General features: G+C 36.8%; 1 long non-coding RNA gene across 1 annotated transcript in view; it reads left to right on the top strand.

Moving 5' to 3' along the window:
- The window catches only part of LOC136250038 (uncharacterized), a 9,922-nt gene extending 631 nt beyond the window's left edge, over positions 1-9,291 (top strand). Inside the window, exons 2-3 of the long non-coding RNA XR_010698425.1 lie at positions 6,611-6,811; positions 9,219-9,291. This is a non-coding gene — a long non-coding RNA (uncharacterized lncRNA). The remainder of the gene's footprint in view (positions 1-6,610; positions 6,812-9,218) is intronic.
- Positions 9,292-11,208: the final 1,917 nt, after the last annotated feature.

The raw sequence follows: 11,208 nt of genomic DNA, 5'->3' as shown, positions 1-11,208 counted from the left end.
TTACTATATCATGAGTCATGATCAGCCAAAATTGATTCCTGCATCACTACAGTGTGGTCATTATCCACTGTTTCCCACAGTTAGTAATTCCTTAGCATAGTGGGTGTGTGGTGGAATACCAGCACTCATTGATTTACTGATATTGCCCATGAGGTGGGTGGTATAGTAGTATTTGAGTTGGGTACTGGCTAGGTCATATTCTCATTGTGGCTGGACATTTATTGTGTGTACTGAGGTTACATGTAGTGATGCTCTGACTAGAAAATAGGACAAAGAAAAATTGGCTATGTGTTTTGGGTCATTACAAGCACCAGGACTAGACATAGCCTTGGTATTATTTCATGATAAGTCAATGGTTTAGGCATGAGCGGAAAAGATAGCATTACCTCCTGTGTGTATGGACAGTCACAAGGTACTGGTAGTGTTACACTGAGGCATGTATACTTGTGCTAGGGGAATTTTATCACTCTTAAATATGGTACTGATCTTTTTTGTATGCTGTTGTAACTTTATATGCTGTGTTAAATTTCAAGGCAGAATCTGATTGGCTGAAATCATTGCTATCATAATTTAAATGATACACCATCATCAAAGCTGGTCACAATACTTATTAATGTCTTTTGAGATGTTTAACAAAACTGGTGTTAGTTTATAATTCCAAGTTGATAATGCTGTAACTCCACTATAACTATCATCTTTAATACCATACTGTGTCTATCCAATCAAACAAGAGTCATTAGTAGGCTTCTCATAAGAATGTGTGTACAGCACCATGAAAGTATGGATTTATAGTCACACCTTTGTTGGCTTTTGTTACTCCTTTAATTAGACCACTGGTTGTTTCCCGGGCCTGACCTATATACCAAACATTTTATAGATAATTTACTATATATACATATAGGTAAGGGAAAGTGTAGAGACATTCCCTTAATTATGCATGATGTAATCAGATATTACATATTTGAGCACTGTAGTTACAACTGTTGTGCGTAATAATTATATTCCACTAAATGTTCCATAGTGATCGTAATTATATTGGCATCTCTATACGTAATAACCATTTCTATTGTTATTAATTACTGAGCATGCCTTTTGTGGTCAATTGAACAGTGATTATGAAATGTCTTCAACATTGTTAAAGTGTTGACCAAGTACCAATACATTCCAAGAGCTAGATTGATTAACTTCTGGGTATTATGACATCAAACAATCTTTGTGTAATGCAAATTATTCTAGACTAATGTGATATTTTTACTCAGCTACATACATCATCCAGCATCCTACGCCTTACAAGCTTGAAGACAAATTGTTCACTTATTTTAATACATGTATGTTATTGTTAAATGATATATTATTGGTGATGTACAACGTAGTTGGTGGCATGGAGTTACTCCTTTTATAAATAGCACCAACAGCTAGGGACTATCTGTAAGATGTTTATAAAATGAAGAAATAAATTTAGACGTTTTCATCTTTGCTGTTAGCCCACAGTGTAAAAGAAATGATATGATAGTAAAATAATGTGATAATGACATATCCACTTCAATCAGTACAACATCATGTCTTAATAACCTCACCACATTATGTTGTGATATCCTGTTTGATGAATACCTGCTCTAATTCTTATATCTAGCTACCTATCATTTCAGATTACAGTTAGTAACGGCTATTGTAAAGAATAGTTATCTGATGTACAGAAATGTGTCATTTTCTAGTATATAGTACGTTACGAACAACATTTCTCAAACTCTATAATTATGCCATAGACTGAAGTATTACAAGAAAAGCACTACTGTGGTCATTGTAAAGTGGCTTTACACAGAGTGTTGAAATAGTGGTCCAACCTCAGTTTCTTTTCATTTGCAGTGTGTGTAAATAAACAAACACTCCTCGCCATCCATTAGATCAACTAATAATTCACTATCAAATTTCATGTCAGTCTAGGTGGTATGAACTTACAATCAGTGCTAATATTTGAATAGTGAACAACAATATTCAAACATATAATCACTCATCTTATCTTTGCCATCTGTAGTGGCCGCTTCTAATATCACTAGGGAGACTCCTACCTTATTGTTTGAGGGTTAAATATGTGAGAAATGTCAAGTTTTGTTTAATCGCATTTACTGTCGACATAGTGTGAGCGTATTCAATTGAAAACAATCTTAAACGCTGCTAATAAACAAACTATTCAGTTGTTGTTGCCTGCAATTGTGTGGAGCATGTAACTTGACTCTGAAGTGTTTTAATACAAAGTACTTTGCTTACATAATAAGACTACTATTTTACGATGGTCTTTATCATCGTACTTGTTGATGAAGTGTGGTTGAATGTTAAGAATGTACTGTAAAGTGTAAACATTCAAGTTATTGTAAAGAATGGACTTTTATAATTTGATTAACAATTACGTAACCACACCTTGGCATGGTCTATGGATTGCCATGTACGTAGAAGTCATAGTAGTGCTAGCTGTGTTTATTTTAACAATGTGGTTCCATCTGGGCTGTATATGGGTGTGTGCTATAAGGAATTGTGTGATATTAAAATCCTCTGCTTTACCAGATGTGAATTAAATAAACACTAAACTATTATTGTCATATCGGCAGCATGATAAATTTTTATCTTCCAAATTGCTCAACAAGTTGATTTGCCAACCATTCATCATTAATTTTGGCGATAACCCTATAACTTGTCTATAAAAATTTCTAATCTGTGCAGGGGAGATTGAATTTCCTTTTTGCCAACCTACTATTTAATAAGCTAATGAACATGACATATGAGGTACAGTATGGTGGCCAGCATAGTTGCCAAGAACACCTGTTGTATTATCTGCCAGTGCTTGACTTAGTAAGCTACAATGAATATATTAAGTTCATTTGTATCAAGTTACTAAGTAGTATTTATATTAGACACCTCCATCCTGCCACCAACACATTATGTGGTCGAAGAATATCATTCTTCAGTGAACTTTTTTGGCTGGGCATGTGTTTTGTCTTATGTAAAGTATTGTCGACTAAAGGGATAGGGAACCGTAAATATTTACCAAATGTTTATCAAAAATAAGTGTAGTAATACATGTATTCATGTACCAGTACAAATAATTGTACAGGTTACCAGATGGTGTTGGTGTGTAGTGTATGAGCTGTTATATAATGTACAGGTGTGAATAATTGATTAGTTTGAGTGTACTGAGTATAGATAGGCTGAATTGTATGGTTGGGAATAAACTCCAAACAAAAGGGTGGTGTTAATGAATTCCAGCAAGTCTTTGCCTGTTCATTGCGGCAAGTTTAAATCAGTAATTGGAAGCCTTTTTTTGGTAAGGCATTTACTTAATGGCCCCATGCTACATGATAATCATTGGCAACTTGCATGGCAAGCAACATAATGGATTAATGTACTCATCATGAAGAATGAGTGGTCAGTCCAAGACCTGTGCCTAAATCAACAATAACAAGTGCCATGACAGAGAAAAGTGATGTACTCATGTGCCAGTGACTTCCAGAATTCAGCAGTACCTAGCAAAGAATGTATAGTAATGTTATGAAGTATATAATATAAAAACCAAAACTCTGAGAAGATCTAGAGTTACTGTAAGTGCTTGTGCATAGTTTGTTTTTATCACTTGACAAAGAAAACCACACTAGTCAACTCTTCTGTAGTTAGTCACTGTCAATTACCAATATATAAGCAGAAAACAGACACTGCCTACGAATAAATTTGTTGCACATTATTTTATCACACACACACAAGCACACACACAAATACATGCACACACACACACACAATGACAACAGATGACAGTACTTGCTTCAGTCAAAAGTGTGGCCAAATTTAAATTTATACTCATGCATGTCAGCAATTGAAACATATCTACAAGGCAATTGGAATTTTAATGAATTCTGGCAGTCTTTACGAGTTGTCTTTAGCAGTTAAAACAGGTAAGAGGAGAGCTCTTTTGTGAGGTAGGCACTTAGTGGTGAAGAGCTTGAATGATTTCTGGCCTTGTAGCCATTAACAAGTGCTGTATTGCTGAGTAAACATAGTTTTCACATGTGATAGCATTGATAGTTGTATTGCCTTTATCTAACCATAAAGTCTTACAGTTTAGAGATTGTAATTGATGTCTGCATGCAGTGTTTTAAAACATTTATACACAAATCATGTAGCATGCCATTTATGATTAACATGTAATGTGTTCTACAATACCATGATGTTACTATGGTACATGGCTACATGCGAAGGAGATGTACTTATGGTCTAGCCAATATGCTACAGCACATGCAGGAAAGCTGCATCACTTGCCTGTGCCAGCCCAAGTATCCAAGCCTCAGCCATGTCATTTGTTTGTATGACTAAATTTTTTAAAAGCAGAAGGCATGTAGGGTTAACAGTAGAAAACCAGCTATTAGCAGAGAATATACAGTCCTACAATGTGTTGGTGGACATGATTGATGAGAGGCAGTTAACAAAACAGCTCTGCATAGGCAAGTATTTGTGAAATGCACCTCACCAACAGACTTTTGATTTCTTGACAACAAACAGACAGATTCTGTGGCCTAATTGTTGGCATTGGCTGGCAATGATTCATTATGATTGCACATGGACCTTAGAGACTTTCACCCACTAGTTTCAGAGTTTTACACTTAATTGTTTTTGTCACTGTGATGTCTACTTGGTGTTGTATTAGTCAGTGATTCCGTCACCTGGCTCCCAACGTATGTACCCGTCATGTACAATACCATCAATACCAGCCTGGTAACACTTGTGTGTTATTTGTAAATGCTCTGGTAGCTCCACCTGGCCTTGTTCCACTTCCTGTAGCACTATTGGTAGAACAAGCAGGTGTCTTTACTGTTTCCTTATGTGATTGTTGGATTGTACACTTTGATTTAATCAAATGTTAAGAATATTTACAACTAATTACAAATCTTGGCAATTATGTGCTTAAGATGTCTGTAAACAGTTGTCGACCTTATGAATTTTAACTACCCAGTCATCCTTCTGTGAATGAATTTCATCATGTGATCATTACTCTTGATCAGTGTTTACAGACTCTTTAACTTAATATATTGCCATCAGGGTGTATTGTGTGAAGTGTTTTGTGAATACAGTGGAGTGTCGAAGGTGTTACAGCATGCTGTGCAAGAAAACAGTTTGAAAATAATTCATTTAAAAATCAGCTTATTTGCAATTTTATGGACAAAGATTATATAACCCCACAACCCTTGATCCATTCAAAGGGCATTATGTGTCTACCATATCACTATTGATGTACAGTTTTATAATATTTGTTTACGTGGGAAACTAGTCATAGTAAGTGGCCATATTTGTCAAGGATCACATTGAAAATGTCCTCTGTCATGGCCACCACCTGATGATCAGCCTAGCTCACATGTCTGGTGTTTATCTTCTCTTGTGGTGTATCCACCTCTGCAATGTCATGGTAACAGTGTAGACATTAATCTTGTGGGTTAAAGTGCAAGCTTTATTGTTGTCTGAGGTACTAATAGTCTATTTTATTTGTATCTATGGTGGTCAGTGTTTGAGGTGGTCTGTTTTATTGTGTTTATGTTGTTGCTATGGTAATTAACTGACAGTACCCTAAGATATAGTTTGGTATTTTTACAATACCGAACTATCTTATAGGGCACTGTCAGTTAATTTTGCGAATGATATTGTTTCACCCACTATTACAGCTCTAATCCTGTGTGGGCCCTACAGCTGGTAGACATTCTTGTGGGGCCAAAGTGTTTGGTGGTATACTGGTGTATTGAGACTGTAATAGTTCGGCTTGGCTAGGACAATAGTGTATTGTCATTGAAGTAGGAGGATTTGTATTGTGAGAGTATTTTAATGAACAGTTCCTACACATTGCACACAGTCTTTAGCAAGTTGCCCTAAAGTCTATTTTTTAAATTAGGTAGCCAAATCACATGCTGTCCATTCTTGTTGTAATGCTGATTTGTACTGTGTTACCACTTACTTCATCCTTATTAAGCAATTTGTCTTGATTTCAGGCACCTAAATGTATACACTAATACAAATGGAACCATGGTTGATTATCATGGTGTACGTCCTGTTGTACTTAGCTGATTTCCAATATGCCTTCAGGGGGTCCTCATACTCTTGAAACCATGGGTAGATTAGAAGTGGAGATTCAGCAACAATAGTTGATGAGCCTGTGATATCCAGGCAAAGGACAAATATGCAACCATTACAACTGGAGCGAATGTCCCTTCAGAGGTTTTGTACATTCCTCTCTTCCTGTTTTAAGTTTGGTTACCTATGTAGCATAACTTATTTTCAGAGCTTGCAAAGCAATATATTGTTTTGCCTTGCATGTCCTCAGAATCAAGATGAAAATTGCTTAGTAGCTAGAACTCCTTTCCCTGCCCACACAGTAAAGAGAAAACAGAAAAATTAGTATTGACTCATGGACTCTGTATTTTCAGCCAGCCTGTAGACAAAAGAAATAATACAGGCTGGCTGGTGAGACCATGTACTTTGTGATGTCATTGGGTTAAATAATTGTTCCTTATGTTTGCATACAAAGGACACATCATACACAACACTGTGTGTAATCCAGAAAATTGCTTATCATCACTAGGAGTATTTGAGAGAACATGAAATGCTCAGTATACAAGTAAAAGATGTGCAACAAAGACAAGATAAAGAGCAGTCGTGAAACAAAGATAGAGAGAAACAGGGTAGCAGACAGCTGTGGTTGTAGAGCTAGAGCACAACAAGGAAAAGAAAGAGAAGAAGTGACCACGGAGAGATGATGACAAAAGGCCCTCACCATTAAAAGGTGCTCTTGATATATACTTTTTAATAGTGGTGTCAGTGTAATAGCTATGAATACATATCACAGTAGTCTGAGCATCTGATGATTAGTACCATCTCTGTGGTAACCATGCTAATGAAAACCATTTGCTATTCCCTGTGCTCTTCAATGAAAAAGCCTTAGCCACAGGCCCACAGTGTCCTGTCTCTTCCATTGTCTGTTACTGTGATACTTGTAATGTACAGTAGCATGCAACACTTGGTAGGTACAGAAGTGATGATAATTATTTTTACACCCAATGTATATGTGTGTAGTATGTGCGTGTGTGACGGTATGACGGTGTGTTGTGTTGTGTATAGTGTTGAGGCAACACAGCCAAGTAGTCAGAGCACCAGTAATCACATTTGGAGCCAATATATAGTTTCCTCAGTTGAGTAAGAAAATTTATTCACATTGTTCCAACCTATCCGGACTGTCCATGTCTCACATAGTAGATGAAGGACTTTGAGTACACCTTCACTTGTAAGTTCATGACACAGCCTTCTTCAGGGTCCTACCTCTGCAAGGGTTTGCCCACACTGTCTCATAGCATCTGAGAAAAGCCCGATGGCCCTGGTTTCACTGGGTAGACATCTCCATCATGCAACAGCTGAAGACTTTACTTTTTGCTGCTTGCTTCTACTTGCATGTAAAATGTATAGTGTATGTAGTTCACTGTTTATAGTGTACACACACATGTGTACAATATATACACTAACAAGAAATTCCAGCCAATAGGATAACATGTTTACAAGTCATCAGGTGGGTGTACAAGCAACATGATAATGTCAGGAACCAGCAGATATTCAGTGGGGTAGATCATTAGCCCACCATCTTACTTCACCACTGTGTCTCATGAATATCACTAACTCTCTATGCTAGTGGATTCCATCTCTGAGTCAATCAATATACAACTCAATCTATTAATTGGTTACCTCACAGTAGTGTTATTACCTCATCAAACCAATGTCACACCAACATGATGATTATCTGTGCATGGCCACGATGGTAGCTATACAACTGACCTGGAATATGAGGACACTTTTGGTTGGTCCCAAGGTGGTCCTACCGCTTTGTCAACAGTAAAAAGATAAGCCTAACAACCATCTGGCTGTTAGCTAATCACTTCAATCTTTTTGACAACCATTTCTAATTTATTACTTTCTATTGGTCTGACAGTGATGCTGATATTATTCATATTGGAGCCGCCATAGGATCAAGTGGTTTTGTAGACAGGAATTAACAGTTAGGTATTAGGATAGTTGCTTTCACCACACACATTACAATCACACACACCATTGTATACACACAGCACCACCCTAGAGTTGTTTGCTGTGAGGTCAGCTCATGATGTAAGCAAATCTCCTGGTAATCAAGCAGCTATCAAAACCACCGCTTCTTACTTTTTTTCAATGAAATTCAGTCAGCTTCTTTAATCAGTAAGACATCTTACATCTCAGGGAGGGAGGGGGAAGATCAAAGGAGATTAGGCCAGCTTGTATTTTTGTCATTTGGTCGGGAAAAATACTTTCCCAGCTATACTTTCATTGTTAGCCTAGAATTGCTTTAAAAACTTATCTTTTTTCCCGACAAAAGAAAAATACAGGCTGGCCTGAGAGGAGACTGATTAGTCACATGTCATGAGTGTGTGAGTATAAAACCAAACATGATGCCTGCTGATATTTCCGGGAAACCTTTTTACTTCACATTCACAAGAAGTATAATATGGATAAAATAACACTTGCTTCTTAGCTAAGGAAGCCATGTAGCTTTTGTGTTGAGACAGTTTAGTGAAATAAAGTTTTTTAGGGTTCCGGGACACATGCAGTATATCATATATTAGAATACTTGGTAGCTACTGAGGATTTTGAAATTGTTAGTTTGGGAAGTACATATTTAATGATGATCTAAGGAGAAATGCGAGCAGATTTGTTCCATCTATATATAGTGCTTCTAGTTTCATGCTACATGCAGTTGTGCTAGAGATAAACACATACACACATTAAAATTCATTGACTTCAATTCATTGATAAGCCACACAACTGCGTGTTGTGACTGTACTTGTTACTGGGACGATTGCCCTTGGTCCCATTTGTATTGTCTAGTGTACACTCATCATTTATTTAGACCACATAAGTTAGAGCCACTCTCTCAGGGTGGTCTCATCATCTCAAAGCGTCTGTATCAGCCATATAGTTCCAGGTAGACCGATCTCTAATTATTTTTGGCAACAAGAGTTAATCCCATAAATATTATTTACTATTTCTTAATACTATAGACTTTTTCTTAGAGTTTCTGATAACAATGCAGATTCTCTGTGGCACTAAAAAACATCATTTAAAATAGTTGTTGCAATTTTGACATCAGTGTATTTCTTTGATACAATTTTCAGCTCTACTGACAGTTTGCGATCCCTGACAGTAAAAACATAGCCACATTGTGATGGCAATGACTCTCAAGCCTACACAGTTGCAGGTTAATGTGCACAATTAATGTCAAGTTGTTCATCTCGATTGCCGGTCAGTGATTAGTGTGTTAGTGTGTTTGTATTTTTTGTCTATTTGATATGTGAGTATCCAGGGAACCTCCTGTATATGTATACCCCATCCTAATGTTAATAGGTGATTCATACCTAGTTCACTGGAACAAAGAGAGTTCAACACCCACCCACCATTTGAAAGCAATTAGGCTGTAATAGTATAATGTGTGTATTATTTATTACTGTTTGTTTTACTATGCAGAAATCATCACAAATGATACCACAGATGCTTAAGTAGTTACAAAAAAATATCCAGGGAGGGGGATATGGGGAAAGTGGTTCCAAAACTTAATCACAGAGGGGGGAAAGAAAATTTATACAAGTCAATGTTGTGGTTCTCAATTGCTTGTAGATCTTTTTCTTATCTAAAATCTGGCTGCTCTTATCTGCATTGCTTCAAGTTTATTAATGGTATGAGGGTCCCACATGGGTGATGCATATTAAGCACTGGCCTGACCATACTTTTGTAGCAATTACATTCATTCACAGTACTTGAACAGTGGCACAGGTTTTTGTAAATAAAGGCAGGTGATGGATTGGATGTGGTCATTGAAGGTAAGCTTGTCATATGCATCATGCTTTATGTTGTACGTAGGACTGGAAGCCTTTGGTTCTATTGACTGTGTTCCTGGCCAATCCCTAGGGGTTGTCTCACCTGGCTTAAGGAAGTTACCCAGCACCTCTCTATAAAGTTGGGGCATAGACAAATGAAAGAATTATAAGTGTGTAGTGTGTGTAGCAGTTTAGTATAGCATGCATATGTCATGGAATGTGTTGTGTATTGTTTAGTTTGGCTACTACAATGTGTCTATGTGTTTATGTGTGTATGTGCTACTGTATTAATGTGGTTGATGTGACTTCCTTCTTTATCGGTCATCTTGCTTGTGTGTTTAATTTCTGCTATGTCGACCCTATCAGGTCCACAAGGCAACCTATACAATAGTGATTTTGGTGATTTCTAACCACTTGCCCAGCAATATTAGTCCCAAGAATATGAATTTACTGATTCATATCCCATATGCAGTGCACAATAGAGCCAGTGTATTTTAGGCCTGATCATGTGCATATAAATTTATTTTGCTTTTGTGTGTGTAATGCGTTGCATGTGTTATTGGAATGCCTTATGCAGCTAATACATACATTGCAGAGGAGATTTTCATATCAGTTTTGCATAATATCTTGTTCTCCATGCCAGTGTTGATGACGTGTTTACTTTTAATTCCAATCCTTCTCTTATATTAATACAATATTATAACATTTCACTACCAGCTAATAAAGCTGTTACATGAGGTGTGACATAACACATATTAATATGCACACTTCACTAACAATATTTATTGAGCTTTATAGTATATCATACACCTTGTACAGGATGAGCTAATAGATCTTTCTGGAAGGCTATGTTAAAATCTCTTTTATGTTGTCAGTTAATTTTTACTATATCATCAGCCAAAATTGATTCTTGCGTCACTACTGTATGTGGTCATTATAATTCATCTACTATTCCAAGAGTTTGTAATTCATTAGCATAGCGGGTGTGTGGTGGAATACCAGCACTCATTGATTTACTGATGTTGCCCATGTGGTCAGTGGTATAATAGCATTTGAGTTGGGTACTGGCTAGGCCACATCATTCTCGTGGTGGGGATTTATTGAGGTTACATCTAGTGCCGAATACTCAGCTCTGACTAGTTTACAAACACCAGGATAGATGTAGTTTTGGTATTATTTCTTGAAAAGTCAATGGTTTAGGCATGAGTGGATAACTAATATAGCATTACCTCCTGTGTGTATGGACAATAGTGTTACACTGAAACATGTATACCTGTGCTAGGGGATTTTA

Source organism: Dysidea avara, chromosome 3 (genome assembly GCF_963678975.1).
Source record: "Dysidea avara chromosome 3, odDysAvar1.4, whole genome shotgun sequence".
Classification (NCBI taxonomy): domain Eukaryota; kingdom Metazoa; phylum Porifera; class Demospongiae; order Dictyoceratida; family Dysideidae; genus Dysidea; species Dysidea avara.
Note: the sequence above shows the minus strand (reverse complement) of the source record. Positions and strands in the feature narration are given on the sequence as shown.